The sequence below is a fragment of the Oryctolagus cuniculus genome, chromosome 16 (genome assembly GCF_964237555.1).
Source record: "Oryctolagus cuniculus chromosome 16, mOryCun1.1, whole genome shotgun sequence".
NCBI classification, from domain to species: Eukaryota; Metazoa; Chordata; class Mammalia; order Lagomorpha; family Leporidae; genus Oryctolagus; species Oryctolagus cuniculus.
The window spans coordinates 5217649-5234096 of NC_091447.1; the positions used below are offsets into that span (position 1 = coordinate 5217649).

The window sequence follows — 16448 nt, forward strand, 5'->3', positions numbered from 1 at the left end:
TGGTTTATAATGCAATATAGACATCACCAAAGTGTCTATTTATTGAGCAAATAATATACATTTTACAGATGCTAATACAATCCTCATAATAACCCTTTTAGGTAACTAGAATTTTTATTCCATCTACACCTTGGCCTATAAACTAAGGCAGGGGGATAAAACACTCATAAATTGCCAAAGATTACATCTGTATCACCTTGTGGTGTCAGAACTCATCACAGATATTTTGATTTCAAAACTCATATAGTTAAACATATTATTGTTTTGCTCAATGTAAAAAAAGAAGGAAATTATTTGCTACCATGTTGATTATTGAAACAATTTACAAAAATATAATATACAAACAATAAATATTGTGCACATTTAGAGTTCAAAGATGCTTTAAATTCACAGGACAGATTGAGAGTAGCTTTGATTTAGAAATAGTAAGCAGATGTTACATTTTTCCAATTGCCCAGTTGTTGGTTTGTCTAATCTAGCCTCCCTGTGAAGTCCCTTTCATAGGTACCACTGTGAAATATGTTATTTACAAGCCTGAGTGGATCTATAATGCTGTCAGTGTTTACTTACAAATGATAAAGAAATTTCATTCCATAATTACAATCTCCTCTGTTAATATTTCACCTTTCGTGTTCTTTATAGGGCACATTTATTGCTTGAGTATTTCTGAAGGTAGTTAGAAGAGAATCTATTGCGCATCAGTTAAAGTGTCTTTCCATGTGCATGTTGCTTCAGAAGTATCGAATGCTCCATGTGCTGATGTGCAACACACCTGACGTTTCTTGACAGCCCATATTGTTCAGGTAACTGCAATTCTGTACATAATCTATTTTTGTTGATAGACTCTGAGATTAAAATAAAATGCAATCTTTTACTACTTACATCATGGTTAAATGTTAAATGAATTAACGAGTATATGCCTTGTGTTTCTCTTAATGGAATCAGCCAACCATTTACAAATGACATGCAAAGACTATCACTGGTTCTAATGTTTACACTGAGTGATAAAACATCCTCTGTTATTGAAATAAAATGCAAGGAAAATGTATCCTATCTCCAGCTTTGTGTTGGTTACTCAATGACCAAATCGAAAATTTATAATAGCTCAGCCTTACAAAACAGGCGTTGTGATGGAGTTGTGTTTTGTTTCTTAATCTCCAAGAAATCTAGATAGAGATAGCAGGCTACTACAAAACATTTAATAATAAAAGATAGCTGTTGGAGTTGAACATAGTAGAACATGGTGCTCGGTTGACTCTTTTATTAGGTCAAAACTTCCACCAAGTAGCTCACTTAAAGGTCTTTAGGATGTTCTTGCTAGTACAAGGAGGTGATTTTAATAAACCCTTGAAATCAAATATTTGGCTTTGACAAGACAGTTATTAAGAACTATTAGCAATTGGGCAAGTTATTTAATACTTTAAATCTTTGAGTTTTTAAATCACAGTTTGCTCATCCATACAATGATGATAAAATAGAAAGGTGATGTGAGAATTTAATGAAATCATGTTAAATATTTAGCCAAATGTTGTTTCCTGGAAATTAGCAAATACTCCACAGCCTGAGAATTTCCAAGTGTTCCCTATGCTCCAGATTAGCAGGAGGGGCACTGGAATGAAGACCTTGAGCCTCCGCTACCACTGCCTGAGCCCAGATTCTTTCTCCAGCCCTAACTGGCTGTGGGACCAAAGGACTGCACGGCGCTCTGAAGAATGCTCAATAAAGATCAGCGCTCGACAGCTCCAGGACTTCTCTGGATTGCTCAGCTTCAACAAGTCTGTCCCACCTGCTACCTTCCTTTTCTCCTTACCTTCTCCCCCACTTTTTCTTTTCTCTCCTTTTTCAACAAAGTAACAAAAATATACAGGCTGATACCTAGGAAATAGCCTTATCCCCTCTGAAATACCCCACCCAAGCAGTTGTGTCTCATCAACAGAAGTTGTGCAATTTTAATCTCTTCCAATTAGTTCTTTCCTAAAGAGCCAGATGTTTTATTTGGCAACACAATAGGATAGATCAACTGAAAACAATAAATTAAATCCAGGCATAGCTGTGGGAACATCATGGGGCTTTCAGTTAACAAGGTTAACAATTGGAGAACCAATGGCAAGCTTGTAAAGAAATGCATAGCTACTGATCTACTGACCGCCACTCACAATCCATTCTCCACCACAAACCTCTCCCCAGCTAGTGCTGTGACCCACTGGTTAAGTGGACTCTGGTGACCGCAGCTCATGTTGGAGTACCAGTTCCAGTCTCAGCTACTCTCTTCCAACCCAGCTTCCTGCTAACGGCCCTGGGAAGGCAGCAGATGATAACCCAAGAGCTCAGGCCCCTGCCAACCATGTGAGAGACAGGGATAGAGATCTTTGATCTTGAAGGTGGCCTGGCCCAGCCTTGGCTCTTGTAGACATTTAGGGAGTGAACCAGCAGATGGAAGATATCTCTCTTGCACACGCTCTCTCGCTCTCTGGTGCTGCCTTTCCAATAAATAAATTTCAAAACACAAATGTTTCCAAATCTATCCACTTCAAAAATAAATAAATCTTAAAAAGAAATCTTTCCAAATATATCCACTTCAGCTTCTGATTTCATATTCAAAGCCAGTATTCTTACAGAGAACCTCGAAAGAAAGAAAGAAAGAAAGAAAGAAAGACAGACAGACAAGGTGCAACATCTGTCTGCTTAGGGAAGTTAAACAGTGCTTGTACCATGTCTGTTACACAGTACCTAACAGTTACTGACTGCAGCCCTCACATTATAGTTGTCATTTGCTTAGACTGCCAACTGATCTACACTTAACTTATATTGGTTTGTAACAGATAATGCTCATCAGTTTTAAACTAACACAGAAAAATAAAGACACTCTGGTTAAAGAAACAAAAAAAAATCCCTATTAGCCAATTACCAGGGAAGGGTTAATCCACAATGTCATGTATAAGCAGTATTTATGTAGAACAAGGCAAGTATGGTGACTTACAGATTTTTCAATTATTTGCTTTCTTTCTTCACACTTAATAGGGAAAAGTATAAGTTTTTGATTCTGCTTGTATAAATGCAAGCCTCATGCACATTTCTTAATTTTGTGATTTTTGGGAAAATAGATAAGTGCTCTATGTGTGAGATTCCTCATCTATAGAAAGAAAATGGTGGCCGGCGCCGCGGCTCAATAGGCTAATCCTCTACCTTGCAGCACCGGCACACCGGGTTCTAATCCCAGTCAGGGTGCCGGATTCTTTCCTGGTTGCCCCTCTTCCAGGCCAGCTCTCTGCTGTGGCCTGGGAAGGCAGTGGAGGATGGCCCAAGTGCTTGGGCCCTCCATCCCATGGGAGACCAGGAGAAGCACCTGGCTCCTGCCTTCGGATCAGCGCGGTGCGCCAGCCACAGCGCGCCAGCCGTGGCGGCCATTGGAGGGTGAACCAATGGCAAAAGGAAGACCTTTCTCTCTGTCTCTCTCTCTCTCACTGTCCACTCTGCCTGTCAAAAAAAAAAAAAAAAAAGACTTCTCTTCCTCTGAACACCTTTGTTAATAGTGACATCTCTTTAAAAAAAAAGAAAATAGTAATTATAGCAATCATAAAAGATATTTATATTATTTCATGCATGTCAGAGAATATCTTGTTTGGTATAAGAATTATAGCTCTGCTGAGAGTAGAATTTGAAATCAGTATTCTGTCCCTTTAACATATTATACAGGTGTATATTTTGCTGTTCAGAACTGAGAGTGAGAAATCTCTTTGTGGAGAGAATTAAATGAGATAATACATGTGAAATTCTTCACACAGACACTGAGATACAGTAAGTGCTCCATAGATCTTAGCAATTAACACCCTCAGCAACCGTGTGCACTGCTCACACCACAGAGATGTCCCTGGACTGTGGAGGTAAGAGAAGGGCAACATACAGACCTCCCAGTGCCTATCAACAGCTTACTTATTGGGATCATCTTAACCAAAACACAGATCTGAGATCTGTAGCCTAAGGTCTTGAGTCAAATGTGTAGATCAGAAAGATCCCTCTGGCAGTATCTGAAGAACATGCTGAAATAAGCCCAGATATGAGGTGATGACAAGGCCCAAAGGAGAGATGGGAGGGTTCTAAATGCAGGCAGTGGCCACAGCTACAGAAGAATGGCAGAAACATGTGATGCATCGAAGGCCCAGCCATTGTACCTATCACTGATGCAATGTGGGTGGCGCCAAAGCAATCCAGTCACATCAAGTTGCATTTAAAACTTTCTACAGAAAGGATCCATCTCATTTTTCTCTAGTACTTCCTTCATACAACGTTCATCTCAATGCTCATTTTTAAAGAATTATATGTTGCACTATAGAATACCGAATGCTATGTTGGTAAAACATGGTTATCTTCATTAGTACCTTGGACTAAACTATCCATATGTTAGCCAATACATTTATGTTAATTGCTAATTTTCACGTCTCACAACAAAGGTGCAAATTGTGACATCATTTGACCTTCAGGGCACACGCAATACCAATGATGCTTTTTCTTCTTACTAAGTTGTGCAATTGCTAAAATTAATTATACCCTAGGGATATCATATTATGCATGAATCGTCACCCGAATGAATGATAATGCTTGAGAGAGAGTGAAACAATGGAGATTTAGGTGTGTTCTCAGGGAATGTTGCCAGCTACATGAAACTAATTAAGGCTATCAAACAAGGCCATCACTAGGATTTGCAACTTACACTTTTGAATTTTCTTTCAATAAATAGGGAGAAATCCTTTTCAGAGTAGTTTTCCTTGACTTTACAAAACTAGGATTTAGCATTCAGCAAGTCAGAAATTATGGTAATTCTGCTGTGCCTCATTCTAACATATGAACAAAAGAAAACCAACGTGGTTTGTTTTCATTTTTCCTGTCTCAGCACTCAAAAGACCTAGGAAAGTCCGGTACATGTTTCGTCTTTTAAGACTGCAGCTATGAAAGTGTAATTTAAAAAATGATTTCAAAGGTTATGCAAGGACAGTTTATGGAGAAGAGAGCTTTACAAATAACCTAGTCACTATTTTATCTAATTGAAAAGGAATTTGGCTAGTTAAAAATAAAACTTTCATAGTGGCCTTGTTCAGAAATAAGATGAACATGATGACTCACGTTTATGTCATAGGCAGGAGTGGGTATTGATGCACAGCCGGTGAAGCCACCACTTGAGACTCCCACACCCCATGTAGGAGTGCTGCTTCAAGTCCTGGCACCGCCGCTTCCATCCAAGTTCCTGCAACGCATCCTGGGAGGCAGCAGGTGATTTGACTGAAGTGCTTTAAGGACCTAGATGGGGCTTCTGGCTTCCTGGCTTCCACTTGGCCCAGCCCATGTCGGGGGGTCAATCAGTAGATGTAAAGTCATCTTTCTTTTGCATGCTCTTTCTGTCACTCTTTCAAATAGATGAAAATAAATAGACTTTGAAAATATCTTTTTATGTATGCAAAATGAAGTTAGCTTTTATTCTGCATGATAATCTTCAATTAATGTCTTAAGTCTTTTGGATAAAACTCTTAGAAATGTGTTTCTTACATACCATATCATATACACACACACATATATTTATTTTTATTACATATATATATACAGATACACATATTGTTCTTTAAAGGATGTTTTATTTATTTATTTGAAAGAGTTATTGGCCGGTGCCACGGCTCACTTGGCTAATCCTCCGCCTGCGGCACCGGCACCCCGGGTTCTAGTTCCAGATGGGGCACCGGATTCTGTCCCGTTGCTCCTCTTCCAGTCCAGCTCTCTACTGTGGCCAGGGAAGGCAGTGGAGGATGGCCCAAGTGCTTGGGCCCTGCACCCGCATGGGAGACCAAGAAAAAGCACCTGGCTTCTGGCTGCAGATCGGCGCAGCGCGCCGGCAGTGGCAGCCATTTGGGGGGTGAACCAACGGAAGGAAGACCTTTCTCTCTCTCTCTCTCTCTCACTGTCTAACTCTGCCTGTCAAAAAAAAAAAAAAAAAAAGTCAGAGTTACGCAGAAAAGAGAAGGAGATAGGACTTCCATCCGCTGTTTCACTCCCAAATTGGCCACAACAGCCGGAGCTGTGCTGATCCGAAGCCAGGAACCAGGAGTGTTCTCCAGGTCTCCCACGCAGGTGCAGGGTTCCAAGGACTTGGGCCATCTTCCACTGCTTTCTCAGGCCATAACAGAGATTTGGATCGGAAGCAGAGCAGCCGGGACTCGAACCAGCGCCCATATGGGATGCCAGCACTACAGATGATGGCTTTACCTGCTACACCACAGCACAGGCCCTGATACACACATTATTTTATATATGTGTTTGTGTGTCTAAAGTTTTCACCAAAGACCATTACAAATTTGTTGAATATTATCTTGGAGAATAAAAGTTAGCATTTCTTATACTTAATGGCCACAGACACACATGTACTTAGACACTGCACCGATTTATCTGGCATGCATTTATATTATTATAAATATTTTTCCAAATTCTATGTGGAATTGATAATCATATTTATCTTTAGGATTAGATCTCAAGGCCAAGGAGACCAGATAAAGTTTGAACTTCATTTCTTTCATTTTACAATTGCATTTCGATTTTTCCTAAATTAATTTCACACCGTTTAATACAGGTCCCCATGACTTTGCAATTTACCACTGATACCTCCTTAGTAGAGCCTTTGGTCTTTTCTCAGCACAACCTCCTTAAAATATGATGAAGGGAACAAAGTGGGGTAAGAGGGAAGGGATAAAGATAAGTGGAAGTTGGAAAAGGACCAGGAAGGAGACAGCCCATGTGGGAAGCCATGAACACCCACATTACAGCCAAGGATGCTGCTGGTAGCTGTGGATCTCTTGCCTGAACCTCCTTATAAATGACTGTGTCTTTGACCTTGCCACCCAGCTCATTGCAGAAATCGTCTGAACCCCTCCTGTCCAGACCAGCTGACCTACAGAATCCTGAGACAGAGCACTCATCCATTGTAAGTAAGCTGCTGGGTGTGTGAGTGGCTGTGCAAGCAGCCTGAGAGATGACCTGTTGCATGGCTCCACTGAGATTATGATGCTGAGTCAGCATCTAGATTTTTCTTTTGCTGACCAACATGGCTAGCACCACAACTAAGCCAGCAAAGTCTCACAGCTCTGTGGCTGAGAACTGCTGTTGAGGGAGCAGGTGATCACACTCTAAAGTTAAAGTGCTGGGAGAAGGTTTTCATTTCAATGGTTCAACATGTTCTGTGGACGGGCTTCAACGGCTGTCTGGGAAGAAAGGCAAGCCGTGCTGCAACTTGACCTTGAGCGCTCAGTATACACCTTTGCAGGAAAATTTTGCAGACTTTTCAAATTTTGTGCATCTAGTCAACAAATATTTACTAAACAGCAGTCACCGGTGTCCACCAGCAGGCTCTACTCTTGTTGTTAGCTATCAACATCAATGATCTTTATAGGGAGCAGCTGAGTCACCCATTCAGCCCAGTGCTTTCGTACTTACAGTCTCTTCACCCTGAAGAAGTCCTGAAGCTATAAAGTCAGAGAACAGCAGCACTGAGGTAGACATTTAGAAAGCTCTAAATCCATTGGCCCCTCAGTGTTTACTTAGGTAGACAAAAATTCACTGCTTCCTCCTTTTTTTAAAAAAATATTCAGTCCTTCGGGTCTGATGTTCGATTTACATAGCCTTTACTACTGAGTGATTTTGCAGAAAGGAATAGATAGAACAGGAACAGCAGTCCCAGTACCAACCCATTTTAAATCGGATTCCCTACACACTAAAGAACCATCTGAGCATTGTAAATGAGCTCTAATAGTTTTGCAAACCAGGAACAATACAATAGTAGTTGTTTCTAAAATCAGGACTAATGAATGAATTATGTTTTTCTCTGTTTTCTACTCTCTATAGCAAATAGTGAACTCTCAGACAGACTTTTTTCAGGGAAATAACTATGTAGTGTACAGTAAAATCATAGGTAAAAATGAAAGCCTCTTAAATAAGCACACCTGTTTCATGGTAGATTCCACATCTGGATTTACCTAGGGTATGTCTTTATTGAACAGCCTTTATGAAAAGATGCCACTTTGTATGACTACATCCCATACCAGAGTCCCTGGGCTCAAGTTCTGACTCTGCTTCCAGTTCCAGTCCTGATAAAATACACTCTGGGAGGCATCAGGGGGTGGCTCAAATACTTGAGTCCCTGCCACCTACATGGGAGACCTGGATTGAGTTCAGAGCTCCTGGCTTCACTAAGTCCACCAGATAACCTTATGATATGGGACTAGCTTTACATTTTCCAAATGAAGAAAGAGGCACAAGGAAGCTAAGCAAATTTCTACAAGATGAATATATGGCAGGACCAGACTTGAAACCTTGTAGTGATCCAGCACTGCAAATCTGACTGCAAGTACGAAAGCACTGGGCTGAATGGGTGACTCGGCTGCTCCTTATAAAGATCATTGATGTTGATAGCTAACAACATGAGTTTGCCACACATGAATCTCACAGCCATCTCTGTAAGGCAGGTGCCGGTGCAGATCAGGTTCCTTGGGAAGTAGATGCTGAGACAGAGGTGAACAGGAAGGCGGTTCATCAAGAAGTTTCCAGGATAGGCATCTGGAGGGGAGGGAAGTTAGAAGGAGAGGGAAAAGCTGGGTTGTAGCATAGTAGAAAAAAATGCAACAAAAATCTTGGCCATTCCCAGTGCATTCTGGAACTGAACAGCCCCACAGAGTTGGACAACTGATAGTCATTAGATGTGAGCTGCCCCTTGGAGGGGCTGAGGCCTCCCGCATGGACAGAGGGCAATCTTCAGCAGGAGACCCTGATGTGAGTCAGTGACCAACATCCCCAGCAGCTGGGGGAATAAGTCCTTCAGTCCTGGAGTGTACACAGATACTAGACAGTGCGCCCAGCATTTAGGAATGAAAAATATGAGGAATAAAGAATAAACTACATGCTGCCAATAAAATCAATAGTCAATGGATTAATCAGGATTGTACAAAGAAAAAGAACAAGTTAGGATGTGTAGATGGGTGCATAGTTGATAGATAACAGATGGACAGATAGAAAGAGGGATTTCCAAGATGGCTGAATAAGGAAAAGATGTGCTCATTCTGACCTCAAGAAATTACCAGAAGACCAAGGGAAAGATGGAGAGAAATTTTTAGTGGGAAGTTAACAAAAGAAGAGAGACTCCAGGGGGCAGTGGGAGCTGCCAGCAACTGCCATAGCTGGTGGCTGGTGGAGAAGCCATCTTCTCAGATTGAGGTGAGAGGAACTTGCTACAGCCCATGCTCCACTGGTGATGTGGTCTGAGGAAGAACCTCACGGTCTCCACTGACTTTGAGTCTGAAGTGCTGCGGGTGGGGAGGCAGGGGGCTCATGGAACCCCATGAAGGGAGAGCACACTGCTTTCCTCCCCTACCCCACCAAAGCATGAAGCTACCAGCAGGGAGGAAGCGCCATGTTGATAGGGCAAGAGGAGGGAGGCAGCTGTGGCCTGCGTGTCCCTGGTGGATTTTGTCAAAGAGCTAAGTCTGTGGTCCCCACTGACTTTGAGTTCCTCCAGGAGAGTTGGAAGGGGGCAGGGCATCCACTTAATTCCATGAAGGGGGGCACATTTCTCCCCTCCCCTCACCCTGTCTGAATACCAGACTCAGCTTTCCAAGGCAGAGCATTGACTGACACCTGCCAGGCAGGCAGCTGGCTCTGGGAGAAAGGCGACTTTCTCCATTGATTGGGAGGCTCACGGGGCAGAGGGTAGATCTCCTGCTCCCTGTGATTCTGGTATCCCTGCACCCTGTGATCGCGGGAATATTGTGACTACGAGATAGGGCCTGGGGTGTGGATGGGCCTTGGCCAATCACTGATTCCAGCTTCCGAGGCTTACAGTCCCCAGAGTGCTAGGGTGGGTCATTACTAAGGGATCCGTGCTCACAATGAGGAGTGCATAGATCCTTTGTGCAGCTCATCTGCCTGAGTGGGTGCGTGTGCAGGTTCCATGGGCAACCAACTAACCCTGGGCAGTTGGTTCTCCTTGGCAGAGAGGGGGTCGGGCTGTGAACATGCCAATCAGTGCAATCATACCCTGCCCCTGCTGACAATAGAGAAGGTCTACCAAACTCCAATCTGGTGTCACTCATTACTCTTACCCTACACTTGAGAAATGTCCAGGACTCCCTGGCCCAGCCCAGCACACCCCTCTGGACATCTGCTGAAGGCGCAGGCATTCCACTAAGCCATAGAGGTGCATCTCAAAGAACAACGTCTTCAGAGGAAAAAAAGCAAGTGTCACAACAGAACCCAAAAATAAATGTAGAAATACCAACAGGAAGGTAACATGACTCTTAAAAAGTAAAGCAACAACACTTCGATACTAGAAGGTGAAGATGAAGAGATTGATATGCCTGAAAAGGAATTCAAGAGAATGATTGTAAGATTACTCAAAGACACAGAGAAGCAAATACACCAGCTAAAGAAATTCACACAAGACATGGATGAGAAAGTCTTCAGGGAAATAGAGATATTGACAGGGCCAGCGCTGTGGCATAGCAGGTAAAGCTGCTGCCTGCAGTGCTGACATCCCACTTGGGAAACGGTTCGAGTCCCAGCTGCTCCACTTCAGATCCAGCTCTCTGCTATGGCCTGAGAAAGCAGTGGGAGATGGCCCAAGTCCTTGGGACCCTGCACCCTTGAGGGTTACCCAGAGGAAGCTCCTGGCTCCTGGCTCCTGGCTTCGGATTGGCCCAGCTCTGACCATTGCAGCCATTTGGGGAGTAAACCAGTGGATGGAAAACTTTCTTTCTACCTTTGCCTCTCTGTTAACTCTGCCTTTCAAATAAATAAATAATAATAATAATAAATATTTACAAGATATCACACTGAAATATTGAAAATGAAGAATTCAATATGTCAAATAAAAAGTACAGTGGAAAGCTTTAAAACAAACTCAGTAAGGCAAAAGAAAGAAAATCCTAGCTAAAGACAAATTTGGAAATATCTCATTCAGACAAAAAAGAAGAAAGGAAAAAAACCAAAAACATAGTTTGAGGTTTATGAGATACTATCAAATGACCAAACATACGTCTGTTAGGAATCCCTGAAGGTGAAAAGAGAATGGATTAGAAGAAACACACCTTGCCAATAAAAATATACACAGACAAAAGAGAAATTGTGGAAAAAGATATTCCATGCTTATAAAAAAAACAGTAGTAGCCATCCTAATGTCAGACAAAATAGACATTAACATAAAAACTGTTAAAAGAGACAAAGACTGGCATTATGTAGTTATTAAGGGGTCACTGCAAAAGTAAGATGTAACTATAGTAAATGTATATTCATCTAATGTGAGGGCACATGACCATTTAAAACAAATGTTAGTAGATACACTGCAGTACAATAATAATGGGGGACTTCAACACCACATTTTCATCAAATGACAGATCAACTAGACAAAATAATCAGCAAAGAACTAATATATACTATTGACCAAATGAATCTAATTGATTATCTACAGAACATTTTATCCCACAGCTTCAGAATACACATTCCATCAGTTCATGGAACTTTCTCTATGCTAGATTGTATGCTAGGCCATAAAAAAGTACAGTGTATCTTTTTTTGACCACAATGGAATGAAGTTGGAAATTAACAACTTAAGAAACCTAGACAATCCGCAAGCACATGGAGACTGTACAACATGCTCCTGTTTGAACAGTGAGTCATAGAAGAAATCAAGAGGGAACTAAAAAATTGTAAGAAATGAATGAAAATGACAACACAACATATTAAAACTTACAGGATACAGCAAAAAGCTGTATTAAGATGATATTTTGTAGCAATCAGTGAATACATCAAGAAATTGGAAATGTATGAAATGAAGCATCTAATAATGCATATCTCAAGGATCTAGAAAAACAAAAACAAACCAAAATCAAAATTAGTGGGAGGAAAGAAAAACAGTAGAGAAGAAATAAACAGATTGAAATAATAAAATACAAAATATCAGTGAAATGAAGAGCTGGGTGGTTTTTTTTTTTTTTGGAGAAATAAACAAAATTAATAAATCATTGGCCCAACTAACCAAAAGAAAGGTAGATGACCCGATTAATAAAATCAGAGATGAAAAAGAGAATGTTACCACAGAAATAAAAGAATCATCAGAAATTATTACAAAAAGCTATATGCAAACAAATTGGAAAATCTAGAAGAATCAGATAAATTTCTGGACACAAACAATTTACCAAAAAGCCACAAAGACACAGAAGACCTATATAACACATAACCATGATGGAGATGGAATCAGTCATAAAGACCCTACAAGCAAAGAAAATCCAGGACTAGATGGCTTCACTGATGAATTCTAGCAATGTTTTAAAGGTTTGCTTCATTTGTTTAAAAGTCAGAGTTATAGAGAGAAAGAGAGAGAAACAGAGAGACAGGTCTTCCAACTGCTGGTTCACCCAGCAGACAGCTGCATTGGCTGGGGCTGGGCCAGGCCTAAGCCAGGAGCTAGGAGATTTTTCCAGATCTCCAACATAAGTGCAGGGCCCCAAAAATTTGGCCGTCTTTTGCTGCTTTTCCCAGGCCATTAGTCAGGAACTGGATCCAAAGTGGAGCAGCCAGGACCAGATCTGGCTGCCATATGAGATGCCAACATTGCAGGCAGTGGTTTAACCCACTACACCACAACCAAAATTTTAAAAAACTTTTCTCAAGTCTCAAATTATTCAAAATAATCAAAAGAGAGAAAGTTTTTCTGAATTCCTTATATGAGGCCAGCATCACCCTAATTCCAAAAGCAGAAAAAAGATACAACAATAAAAGAAAACAATAGACCAATATCCGTGGTGAACATAGATGCCAAAATCTTCAACAGAATACAAGCTAATTGAATTGAACAGCACATCAAAAAGTTCATCCACTCAAAATAAGCAGGATTTGCACCTGGAATTCAGGGATGATTTAACACATGCAAATCAGTTAACATGATACATCAGATTAACAAGCTGAAGTATGAAAACCATATGATTATCTCAATACATGCAGAGAAAGCATTTTATAAATACTTCATTCTTTAATGATGGAAAAAAAACCTAAGCAAAATGGGTATAGAAGGAGCATACCTCAACAAAAATCAAGACAATATATGAAAAAGTCATAGCCAAGATCATGCTGAATGGGGAAAAGCTAGAATTGTGTATTGATTTTATATCCTGCAACTTAGGCCAAACTTTCTTATGAGTTTTAATAATCACAAAGTGGAGTTTCTTTGTTCCCCTATTTATAGCATCATGTCATCTGCAAACATAGGTAATTTGAATTCTAAATTCCTGAACCAGATGAGGATCCCCACTCTCACCACTTCTAAAATGTATAGTTCTGGACATTTTAATCAGAGCCACTAGGCAAGAAAAAGAAATCAAAGGGATACAAAAGAGAAAGAAGGACAGGGTCGACGCTGTGGCGCAGTGGGTTAAAGCCCTGGCCTAAAGCACTAGCATCTCATATGGGCACAGGTTCTAGTCCCGGCTGCTCCTCTTCCAATCCAGCTCTCTGCTATGGCCTGGGATAGCAGTGGAGGATGGCCCAAGGCCTTGGGTCCCTGCACCCTCGTGGGAGACCCAGAGAAGCTCCTGGCTCCTGGTTTTGGATCAACACAGCTCCAGTTGTTGTGGCCATCTGGGGAGTGAACCAAGGGATGGAAGACCTCTCTCTCTCTGTCTGTACCTCTCTCTCTCTGTAACTCTGTCTTCCAAATAAATAAAATAAATCTTTAAAAAAAAAAAAAAAGAGAAAGAAGGAAGTCAAATTACCTATTTTTTTTTTTTTTTTTTTTTGACAGGCAGAGTGGAAAGTGAGAGAGACAGAGAGAAAGGTCTTCCTTTGCCGTTGGTTCACCCTCCAATGGCCGGCGCGGCAGGCGCACCACGCCCATCCAAAGGCAGGAGCCAGGTGCTTCTCCTGGTGTCCCATGGGGTGCAAGGCCCAAGCACTTGGGCCATCCTCCACTGCCTTCCCGGGCCACAGCAGAGAGCTGGCCTGGAAGAGGAGCAACCGGGACAGAATCCGGTGCCCTGACCAGGACTAGAACCCGGTGTGCTGGCGCCACAAGGCGGAGGATTAGCCTACTGAGCTGTGGTGCCGGCCTTCAAATTACCTATGTTTGCAGATGACATGATGCTATAAATAGGGGAACAAAGATACTCCACTTTGTGATTATTAAAACTCATAAGAAAGTTTGGCCTAAGTTGCAGGATGCAAAATCAATAGCACTTGTTTACACAAAAAATTCTGTGAGTGAAAGAGAAGTTGTAAAATCAACCCATTAATAATAGCTATGAAAAAATTTAAATGCCTTAGAATAGCTTTAGCAAAGGACTTGAAAGTTTTGTACAATGAAAATTATAAGACATTAAAAAAGGATATAGAAGACACAAAAAAGGGGAAAATCTTCCATGTTCATAGATTAGAAGAATTAATATCATCAAAATGTCCATAATATCAAAAGCAATTTACAGATTCAATATGATTCAAACCAAAAGGACATTCCTCTCAGATCTAGAATGGCTCTCATACAGAAATCAACAAATAATAAATGCTGGTGGCAGGGGGAGGTACCCTAACCCACTGTTAGTGGAAATGTAAACTGGTGCAGTCATTGTGGCATTGTAGAAGACAATATGGAGATACTTCAGAAAGCTGAAAATACATATATCATACACCCTAGCAATCCCACTCCTGGGAATTTCCCCAAGAGAAATGAAATCAGCATATGAAAGTGGTATTTGTATCTCCATGTTAACTGCAGCTCAATTAACAATAGCTAAGATATGGAATCTTTCATTTGCTGGGGTGAGGTGGAACCTCGTTGTGGTTATGATTTCCATTTCCCTGATAGCTAGTGATCCTGAGCATTTTTTCATGTGTCTGTTGGCCATTTGAATTTCCTCTTTTGAAAAATGCCTGTTCAAGTCCTTTGACCATTTCTTACCTGGATTATTTATTTTGTTTTTGTTGAGTTCCTTGAGTTATTTATAGATTCTGGATATTAATCCTTTATCAGTTTCATATTTCGCAGATACTTTCTCCCATTCTGTCAGTTGCCTCTTCACTTTGCAGAGTGTTTCTTTTTAGTGCAGAAGCTCCTCAGCTTGATGTAATACCATTTGTCAATTTTGGCTTCTTCTGCCTATGCTTCTAGGTCTTTTCCAAGAAGTCTTTGCCTATGCTAATGTCTTGCAGAGTTTCCCCAATGTTCTCCTCTGGTAATTTGATGGTATTGGGTCATAGATTTAGATAGATACTTGATCAATTTTAAGGTGGTTTTTGCATAAAGTGTAAGGTAGGGGTCTTTTTTTCATACTTCTGTATTCAGAGATCCAATTTTCCTAGCAACATTTGTTGAATAGACACTCCTTTCTCCAGGAATTGATGTTAGCTCCTTTGTCAAAGATCAGTTCACTGTGGATGCATGCATTGATTTCTGGTCTACATGTCTTTTTTGTATCAGTATCAGGCTGTTTTGATAATAACTGCCCTGTAGTATTTCTTGAAATCTGGTGTTGTGGTGCCTCCAGCTTTGTCTTTGTGGTATAAGATTGCTTTAGCTATTCATGGTCTCTTTGTTTCCAAATGAATTTTGGCATCATATTTACTAGATCTGAGAAGAATATCGTTGGTATTTTGATTGGGATCACACTGAATCTGTAAACTGCTTGCAATAGTATGGGCATTTTGATGATAATTTTCCCAATCCATGAACATGAAAGACGTTTCCATTTTCTTGTGCCTTCTTCTATTTCTTTCTTTAACATTTTCTAATTTTTATTGTAGAGATCTTTCACCTCCTTGGTTACATGTATTCCAAAGTATTTAATTTTTTCTGTAGCTATTATGAATGGGATTGATCTTAGAAGTTCTTTTGCAGCCATGGCAATGTCTGTATACAAAAGCTATGGATTATTTTTGTTAATTTTATATCCTGCTACTTTACCAAACTGTTCTCTGAGTTCGATAGTCTCTTAGTAGAGTCTTTTTGTTTCCCTATATATAAAATCATGTTATCTGCAAATAGGGATAGTTTGACTTCCACCTTCCAAATTTGTATTTCTTCGATTTCTTTGTTTTGCCTAATGGCTCTGGCTAAAACTCCCAGGACTATATTGAAAAGCAATGGTGAGAATGGGCATCCTTTTCTGGTTCTGGGGTCTTACTGCAAATTCTTCCAACTTTTCCCTATTCATTAAGATGCTGGCCGTGGGTTTGTCATAAATTGCCTTGATTGTGTTGAGGAATGTCCTTTCCATACCAAATTTGCTTAAGGTTTTCATCATGAAAGGATGCTGTATTTTATCAAATGCTTTCTCTGCATCTATTGAGATAATTATATGGTTTTTATTCTTCAATTTTTAATGTGATGTATCGTGTAGATTTGGAAATGGGAAGCCATCCCAGCATACAGGGATAAA

The 16448-nt window shown here is 40.7% G+C and overlaps 1 long non-coding RNA gene across 1 annotated transcript; it reads left to right on the forward strand.

Moving 5' to 3' along the window:
* The first annotated feature begins 374 nt into the window (after nucleotides 1–374).
* LOC138845794 (uncharacterized) lies at nucleotides 375–7386 on the forward strand. The gene is made up of 3 exons (XR_011382944.1): nucleotides 375–803; nucleotides 5135–5268; nucleotides 6886–7386. It is a non-coding gene; the product is annotated as an uncharacterized lncRNA (long non-coding RNA).
* Nucleotides 7387–16448: the final 9062 nt, after the last annotated feature.